This window comes from Coregonus lavaretus (genome assembly GCF_964263955.1).
Source record: "Coregonus lavaretus genome assembly, chromosome: 4".
Taxonomy (NCBI): domain Eukaryota; kingdom Metazoa; phylum Chordata; class Actinopteri; order Salmoniformes; family Salmonidae; genus Coregonus; species Coregonus lavaretus.
This window is the reverse complement of record NC_139991.1, coordinates 49595456-49603656: the sequence shown is the minus strand read 5'-3', so window position 1 is coordinate 49603656 and position 8201 is coordinate 49595456.

The following is an 8201-nucleotide window of genomic DNA, read 5'->3' as shown; positions in this document are numbered from 1 at the left end:
ACACAAATGGAATCATGTAGTAACCAAAAAAGTGTTAAACAAATCAAAATATATTCTTCAAAGTAGCCACCCATTGCCTTGATGACAGCTTTGCACACTCTTGGCATTCTCTCAACCAGCTTCATGAGGTAGTCACATGGAATGCATTTCAATTAACAGGTGTGCCTTGTTAAAAGTTAATTTGTGGGATTTATTTCCTTCTTAATGCATTTGAGTCAATTAGTTGTGTTGTGACAAGGTAGGGGTGGTATACAGAAGATAGCCCTATTTGGTAAAAGACCAAGTCCATATTATGGCAAGAACAGCTCAAATAAGCAAAGAGAAACGACAGTCCATCATTACTTTAAGACATGAAGGTCAGTCAATACGGAACATTTCAAGAACTTTGAACGTTTCTTCAATTGCAGTCGCAAAAACCATCAAGCGCTATGATGAAACTGGCTCTCATGAGGACCGCCACAGGAAAGGAAGACCCAGAGTTACCTCTGCTGCAGAGGATAAGTTCATTAGAGTTAACTGCACCTCAGATTGCAGCCCAAATAATTGCTTAACAGAGTTCAAGTAACAGACACATCTCAACATCAACTATTCAGAGGAGACTGCGTGAATCAGGCCTTCATGGTCGAATTGCTGCAAAGAAACCACTGCTAAAGGACACCAATAAGAAGAAGAGACCTGCTTGGGCCAAGAAAAACGAGCAATGGACATTAGACCGGTGGAAATCTGTCCAAATTTGAGATTTGTCTTTGTGAGATGCAGAGTAGGTGAATGGATATCTCCACATGTGTGGTTCCCACTGAAAAGGGTGGAAGAGGAGGTGTGATGGCGTGGGGGTGCTTTGCTGGTGACACTGTCTGTGATTAATTTAGAATTCAAGGCACACTTAACCAGCATGGCTACCACAGCATTCTGCAGCGATACGCCATCCCATCTGGTTTGCACTTAGTGGGACTATCATTTGTTTTTCAACAGGACAATGACCAAAAACACACCTCCAGGCTGTGTAACGGCATCAGATGACCTGGCCTCCACAATCACCCTACCTCAACCCAATTGAGATGGTTTGGGATGAGTTGGACCGCAGAGTGAAGGAAAAACAGCCAATAAGTGCTCAGCATATGTGGGAACTCCTTCAAGACTGTTGGAAAAGCATTCCTCATGAAGCTGGTAAGAGAATGCCAAGAGTGTGCAAAGCTGTCATCAAGTCAAAGGGTGGCTACTTTGAAGAATCTCAAATATAAAATATAATTTGATATATTTAACACTTTTTTGGTTACTACACGATTCCATATGTGTTATTTCACCATTTTAATGTCTTCACTATTATTCTACAATGTAGAAAATAAATAAAAATATAGAAAACCCTTGAATGAGTAGGTCTGTCCAAACTTTAGAATGGTACTGTATATAAATTAGCAAACATTTCTAAAAACCTGTTTTCACTTTGTCATTATGGGGTATTGCGTGTAGATTGATGAGGAAAATGTTTTATTTAATCAATTTTAGAATAAGGATGTAACATAACAAAATATGAAAAAAAGGAAGGGGTCTGAAAACTTTCCGAATATACAAGTATATGGACACCCCTTCAAATTAGTGGATTCGGCTATTTCAGCCACACTGGTTGCTGAAAGGTGTATAAATTGAGCACACAGCCATGCAATCTCCACAGACAAACATTGCCAGTAGAATGGCTCATTCTGAAGAGCTCAGTGACTTTCAACATGGCACTGTCATAGGATGCCACTTTCCAACAAGTTAGTTCATCAATTTTCTGCCCTGCTAAAGCTGCCCCTGTCAACTGTAAATGCTGTTATTGTGAAGTGGAAACATCTACGAGCAACAACGGCTCAACCACAAAGTGGTAGGCCACACAAGCTCACAGAACGGTACCGGCGAGTGCTGAAGTGCGTAGCGCATTAAAAAAAAATCTATCCTCGGTTGCAACACTCACTACCAAGTTCCAAACTGCCTCTGGAACCAACGTCACCACAAGAACTGTTCGTTGGGAGCTTCATGAAATGGGTTTCCATGCCCAAGCATCCGCACACAAGCCTAAGATCACCATGCGCAATGCCAAGTGTCGGCTGGAGTGGTGTAAAGCTCGCCGCTATTGGACTCTGGAGCAGTGGAAAGGTGTTATCCGAAGTGATGAATCACATTTCACCATCTGGCAGTCCGATTGACGAATCTGGGATTGGCGGATGCCAGGAGGACGCTACCTGCCCCAATGCATAGTGCTAATTGTAAAGGTGGAAGAAGAATAATGGTCTGGGGCAGTTTTTCATGTTTCGGGCTGGGCCCCTTAGTTCTAGTGAAGGGAAATTGTAATGCTACAGCATACAATGACATTCTAGATGATTCTGTGCTTCCAACTTTGTGGCAACAGTTTGGGGAAAGCCCTTTCATGACAATGCCCCTGTGCACAAAGCAAGGTCCATACAGAAATGGTTTGTCGAGATCAGTGTGGAAGAACTTCACTGGCCTGCAAAGAGCCCTGACCTCAACCCCATTGAACACCTTAGGGATTAATTGGAACGCCGACTGCGAGCCGTGCCTAATCGCCCAACATCAGTGTCCGACCTCGCTAATGCTCTTTTGGCTGAATGGAAGCAAGTCCCCGCAACAATGTTCCAACATCTAGTGGAAAGCCTTCCCAGAAGAGTGGAGGCTGTTATAGCAGCAAAGATGTTCGACGAGCAGGTGTCGACATACTTTTGGTCATATAGTGTATATCAGTCTGTGAGACACCTGTGAGCTCTTTTTCATTTGGCTAACAATATGGAATGTTTTAATCAAGATATCCCTATTTTCTGTCGATACAGTAAGGAGTGTTGCATCAACTTCTCCATCGGTTACAAGGGGCTTAGTTTTTTAACTGTACAAAGGGTCGACTTTTTAACTGTCGGCTGAGTCAAGTCAAAGAAGCATTTCTTATTCATGGATACATTCTTGAAACATTTAAGAGTGTGGTACTAAATCACCAACAGCTCTTTCAAGCTCTAGCCTGTATAGTCAGAGAACGTGAGAGGCATGAGAATCAAAATGCTCTTCTACAATGTCTGATAGTTTGTGCACTGCTGCTGTCATACTGTGCAATTACAATTATTCTGCGAAGTTCACTGTAGCCTATATAGTTCACTGGGCTGATTATGTTTTTGAATGGACAGTCACATTGTCGACTATATCTACATTTTAGTCATTTAGCAGAAGCTCTTATCCAGAGCGACTTACAGTTAGTGAGTGCATACATTTTCATTCTGGCCCCCCGTGGGAAACAAACCCACAACCCTGGCGTTGCAAGCGCCATGCTCTACCAACTGAGCTATAGGGGACTATCTAAGCAGCTTTGGCAACTTACTAAGCATTTGTTCCCTATAAAACTCTGTTGTGCCATATATGGCTATGCGTGCCACATGTAAAGAGACTTGAAGGATTGTATCAAGTTGACTGACTCGTAGCAAGGGCTTTTTGAGGTGACGCAGTACCCGGGGCGTATTGACAGCACTGCCATAGGGGTTGAGGCCAGAGCACCAGGTAACTGATGGTTACTGCTGACAGGTATCGACTTCCCTTTTGAATCTGTCCGCTCTGTCTGTGTCTTATCTGTTCCTGTGATTACCATGTACTGACTGTTGACATATGGAATATGTCAAGCACTAGTACAATCTATAGTGTTGATAGCCCATGCCTATGCTGATGGAGTGGACTGAGAGGAACTCCCCTGGGTTCCTGCATTCAAATGGGTTGAATAGTATGAGGCGGCAGGTAGCTTAGTGGTTTAGAGCGTAGTGCCAGTAACCGGAAGGTCGCTGGTTTTAATCCCTGAGCCGACTAGGTGAACAATCTGTCGATGTGCCCTTGAGCAAGGCACTTGAACCTAATTGCTCCTGTAAGTTGCTCTGGATAAGCGCATCGACAAAAATCTTATTACATTTCTTTAAAGAGTCTTACAGAAACATATTTTTGTTCTATCATTATTTTCCTCTATCATCTGGTATGTTTACATTTTGAGTTCTTGCTTGCCTCTATTAGCATATTGAAAATCAGAGGACTGTGAAACAAACATTTGAGTATTTATCAGTTTACAATTTTGTATTTATTCTCAAATCCAACCAAGGTCATGTGTGCTGTGTATTAAATTTCTAAATATGCTGTATTACCTGTTGGATAGCACTCTGTACAATGTTGACTCTATCTGCCGGGACTGCATATCCTTTAATGCAGGGATCATCAACTAGATTCAGCCGCGGGCCAATTTTTTCTTGAGTGGATGGTCAGGGGACCGGAACATAATTACAAATCATTTGTAGACTGCAAATTGACCACAAGAAGCCCAAACATAGATAATATTTGACTAAAACATAATAATTTCAAACCTTGCTTACATTTGTATACGATCCCCATATATCTCTCTATTATGCGTGGGAACACTTTGGAACAGATTTCCAAAATTAAAATCACTTGAAGCTGATTTGCGGGTGGATATAAAGTCTTTATGGGGGGCCAAATAACATCACCTGCAGGCCAAATTCGGCCCACGAGCTGGCAGTTGGGAAACCATGCTTGATTGAGACATCTGATTGGAGTGGTAAAGGGGCAAAGTTTGATTGATGACCACAAATCATCATCTGTCGCACCGTAAAAAAAGTATGAAAAAATAAATGTATGCACTCACTAACTGTAAGTCGCTCTGGATAAGAGCCTCTGCTAAATGACAAAAAAAAAGTAAAATGGGATGGAGAGGCGCCTGGCAAGCAGTCAAAATTATTGTATGTCAATAACAATAATGCTTTGAGTATTTTTTCCTCTATGGGAGGAGATGCATGTTTTATATGGATGGACAGACAACATATCCAAACACGTCCTTTCTATGGGAGGATAACATGTCCTGGAAAAAGGGAAAAACCCACACTGCATTTTTTTTGTAGAAGAGTTCAGAGGAAACGGACGCTTTTCAGAGCCAGCCTTCATCAGCATGTGGAAAACAATAGGCATTCACCCATATTTATAAATGACGTCATATTGTAGTACTGCTTCTTTCTTTTTTAGCAATCATTATTCAGTATGCACATAAATTATTTACATGTACCCCCTCAGCATTTCCTATCTACCCTACCCTCAGGGAATTTCCCCTGTCATAAGTGTGTAAACTGTAATGCAATAATCAAGGGAGATTTCTTTCTTCACTCTCGTACGGGAAAGAAAATGTATGTCAGAGGTACAATATCTTGTAAAACCACATTTATGGTCTATTTACTGAAGTGTCCATGTGGTTATTATTATGTTGAAAAGTCTAAGAGAGAATTGAACATTTGTATTAAAGAGCACAAGAGCAACATCAGAACTGGTGACGAGAAGTCCCCTGTAGCCAGCCAGACACTTTAAATCAGTACCTCCAGGATTCTGCAATCACAATTATATTTTTGCCAAAATCAACAATTCCCCGCATGTAATGAAAGGACTTACAAATGTCCAATCACTGCACTATTTCAGCATAAAACATTAAAATCATTGCAATATTATTTCATAAAACTGACCCATCCCCGCAGTACAAAAAGAGGGCTAGCAATTTCAACCAATCAACGCACATTTACCACATAAAATGGTTAAATCAAGCCACACACCAATTAACTTTTTACATCATCAGTGCATTTTCAAGCATTTTTGCCGGCACATATCACCAAAAAAAATCATGTGAAATCCTGGATGGACTGTTGAAGGGAGTGAGACATGGTGTGTGCTAACTGAGGTTCCAGGGCATATAAGTTGTACAGCCTCCAAAGAGAGGAGGTGATAGAGCGCAATTGCCCTACAAACAGAAAGCCCTAGAGGCCTGAATTGCTTCTTGTCAGCAACAGGTTTGCATTTCTTAGTTTTCTTGTGGAGAATAGTAGAAAATGTATGTACAATGCATTCGGAAAGTATTCAGACCCCTTGAATGTTCTACATTTTGTTACATTACAGCCTTATTCAAGAATGTATTAAATAACATTTTTCCTCATCAATCTACACACAATACCCCATAATGACAAAACGAAAACAGGTTTTTAGAAATGTTGGCAAATGAATAAAAAATAATTAAAAAAAAAATACCTTATTTACATAAGTATTCAGACCCTTTGTTATGTGATTCGAAATTGAGCTCAGGTGCATCCTGTTTCCATTGATCATCCTTGAGATGTTTCTACAACTTCATTGGAGTCCACATGTGGTAAATTCAATTCATTGGACATGATTAATATGTCTATATACAGTTGAAGTCGGAAATTTACATACACTTAGGTTGGAGTCATTAAAACTCGATTTTCAACCACTCCACACATTTCTTGTTAACAAACTATAGTTTTGGCAAGTGGGTTAGGACATCTACTTTGTGCATGACACAAGTAATTTTTCTAACAATTGTTCACAGACAGATTATTTCACTTAATCACAATTCCAGTGGGTCAGATGTTAACATAAACTAAGTTGACTGTACCTTTAAACAGCTTGGAAAATTCCAGAAAATGATGTAATGGCTTTAGAAGCTTCTGATAGGCTAATTGACATCATTTGAGTCAATTGGAGGTGTACCTGTGGATGTATTTCAAGGCCTACCTTCAAACTCAGTGCCTCTTTGCATGACATCATGGGAAAATCAAAAGAAATCAGCCAAGACCTCAGACAAAGAATTGTAGACCTCCACAAGTCTGGTTCATCCTTGGGAGCGATTTCCAAACGCCTGAAGGTACCACGTTCATCTGTACAAACAATAGTACGCAAGTATAAACACCATGCAGCCGTCATACCGCTCAGGAAGGAGACGCGTTCTGTCTCCTAGAGATGAACGTACTTTGGTGCGAAAAGTGCAAATCAATCCCAGAACAACAGCAAAGGACCTTGTGAAGATGCTGGAGGAAACAGGTACAAAAGTATCTATATCCACAGTAAAACATGTCCTATATCAACATAACCTGAAAGTCCGTTCAGCAAGGAAGAAGCCACTGCTCCAAAACCGCAGTAAAAAAGCCAGACTACGGTTTGCAACTGCACATGGGGACAAATATCGTACTTTTTGGAGAAATGTCCTCTGGTCTGAAGAAACAAAAATAGAACTGTTTGGCCATCATGACCATCGTTATGTTTGCAGGAAAAAGGGGGTTGCTTGCAAGCCAAAGAACACCATCCCAACCGTGAAGCACGGGCGTGGCAGCATCATGCTGTGGGGGTGCTTTGCTGCAGGAGGGACTGGTGCACTTCACAAAGTAGATGGCATCATGAGGAAGGAAAATTATGTCGATATATTGAAGCAACATCTCAAGAAATCAGTCAGGAAGTTAAAGCTTGGTCGCAAATGTGTCTTCCAAATGGACAATGACCCCAAGCATACTTCCAACGTTGTGGCAAAATGGCTTAAGGACAACAAAGTCAAGGTATTTGAGTGGCCATCACAAAGCCCTGACCTCAACCCTATAGATAATTTGTGGGCAGAACTGAAAAGGCGTGTGAGAGCAAGGAGGCCTACAAACCTGACTCAGTTACACCAGCTCTTCCCACCTATTGTGGGAAGCTTGTGGAAGGCTACCCAAAACGTTTGACCCAAGTTAAACAATTTAAAGGCAATGCTACCAAATACTAATTGAGTGTATGTAAACTTCTTACCCACTGGGAATGTGATGAAAGAAATAAAAGCTGAAATAAATAATTATGTCATGAATCCCGCTTCCTGAGTCGGTTTCTGCCTGAGTTGCCTGTTTTCTGTCCTGGAGTCTTTTTTCCTGAGATTCCTGTACGCACCCTGTCTGGTTGCCGGGCGACGAAGCAAGGCAGGAGATCTCTCCATTACCCGCACCTGCATCTCATCAGCTATCTGCACACCTGGTTCTGATCATCACCTCTCCACTTCATAAGCTCTGACCTGACATCCATTCCCTGCCGGATCGTTACCCATGAACAGTATGTTGTGCCTGCGTATCAGCCTCAGATTACTAAAGTTAGTTTTGCTGTTCTGTTACTTTTTGCTTGCTGTGAACTCACCTTCGTTTCCTCTGTCTACAGTTACTCTCCCGGAATATTCACTCCACCTCTGCCTGGTCGTCTGTGGCTTCAGAAACATCATTGGATCTGCCCATTCACTCCCACCAACTCACCTCCACTGCCAGCTCCGTCACCTGGATTCTCCTGCTTCCACATTTAAGTTTTTAAATAAATACTCACCT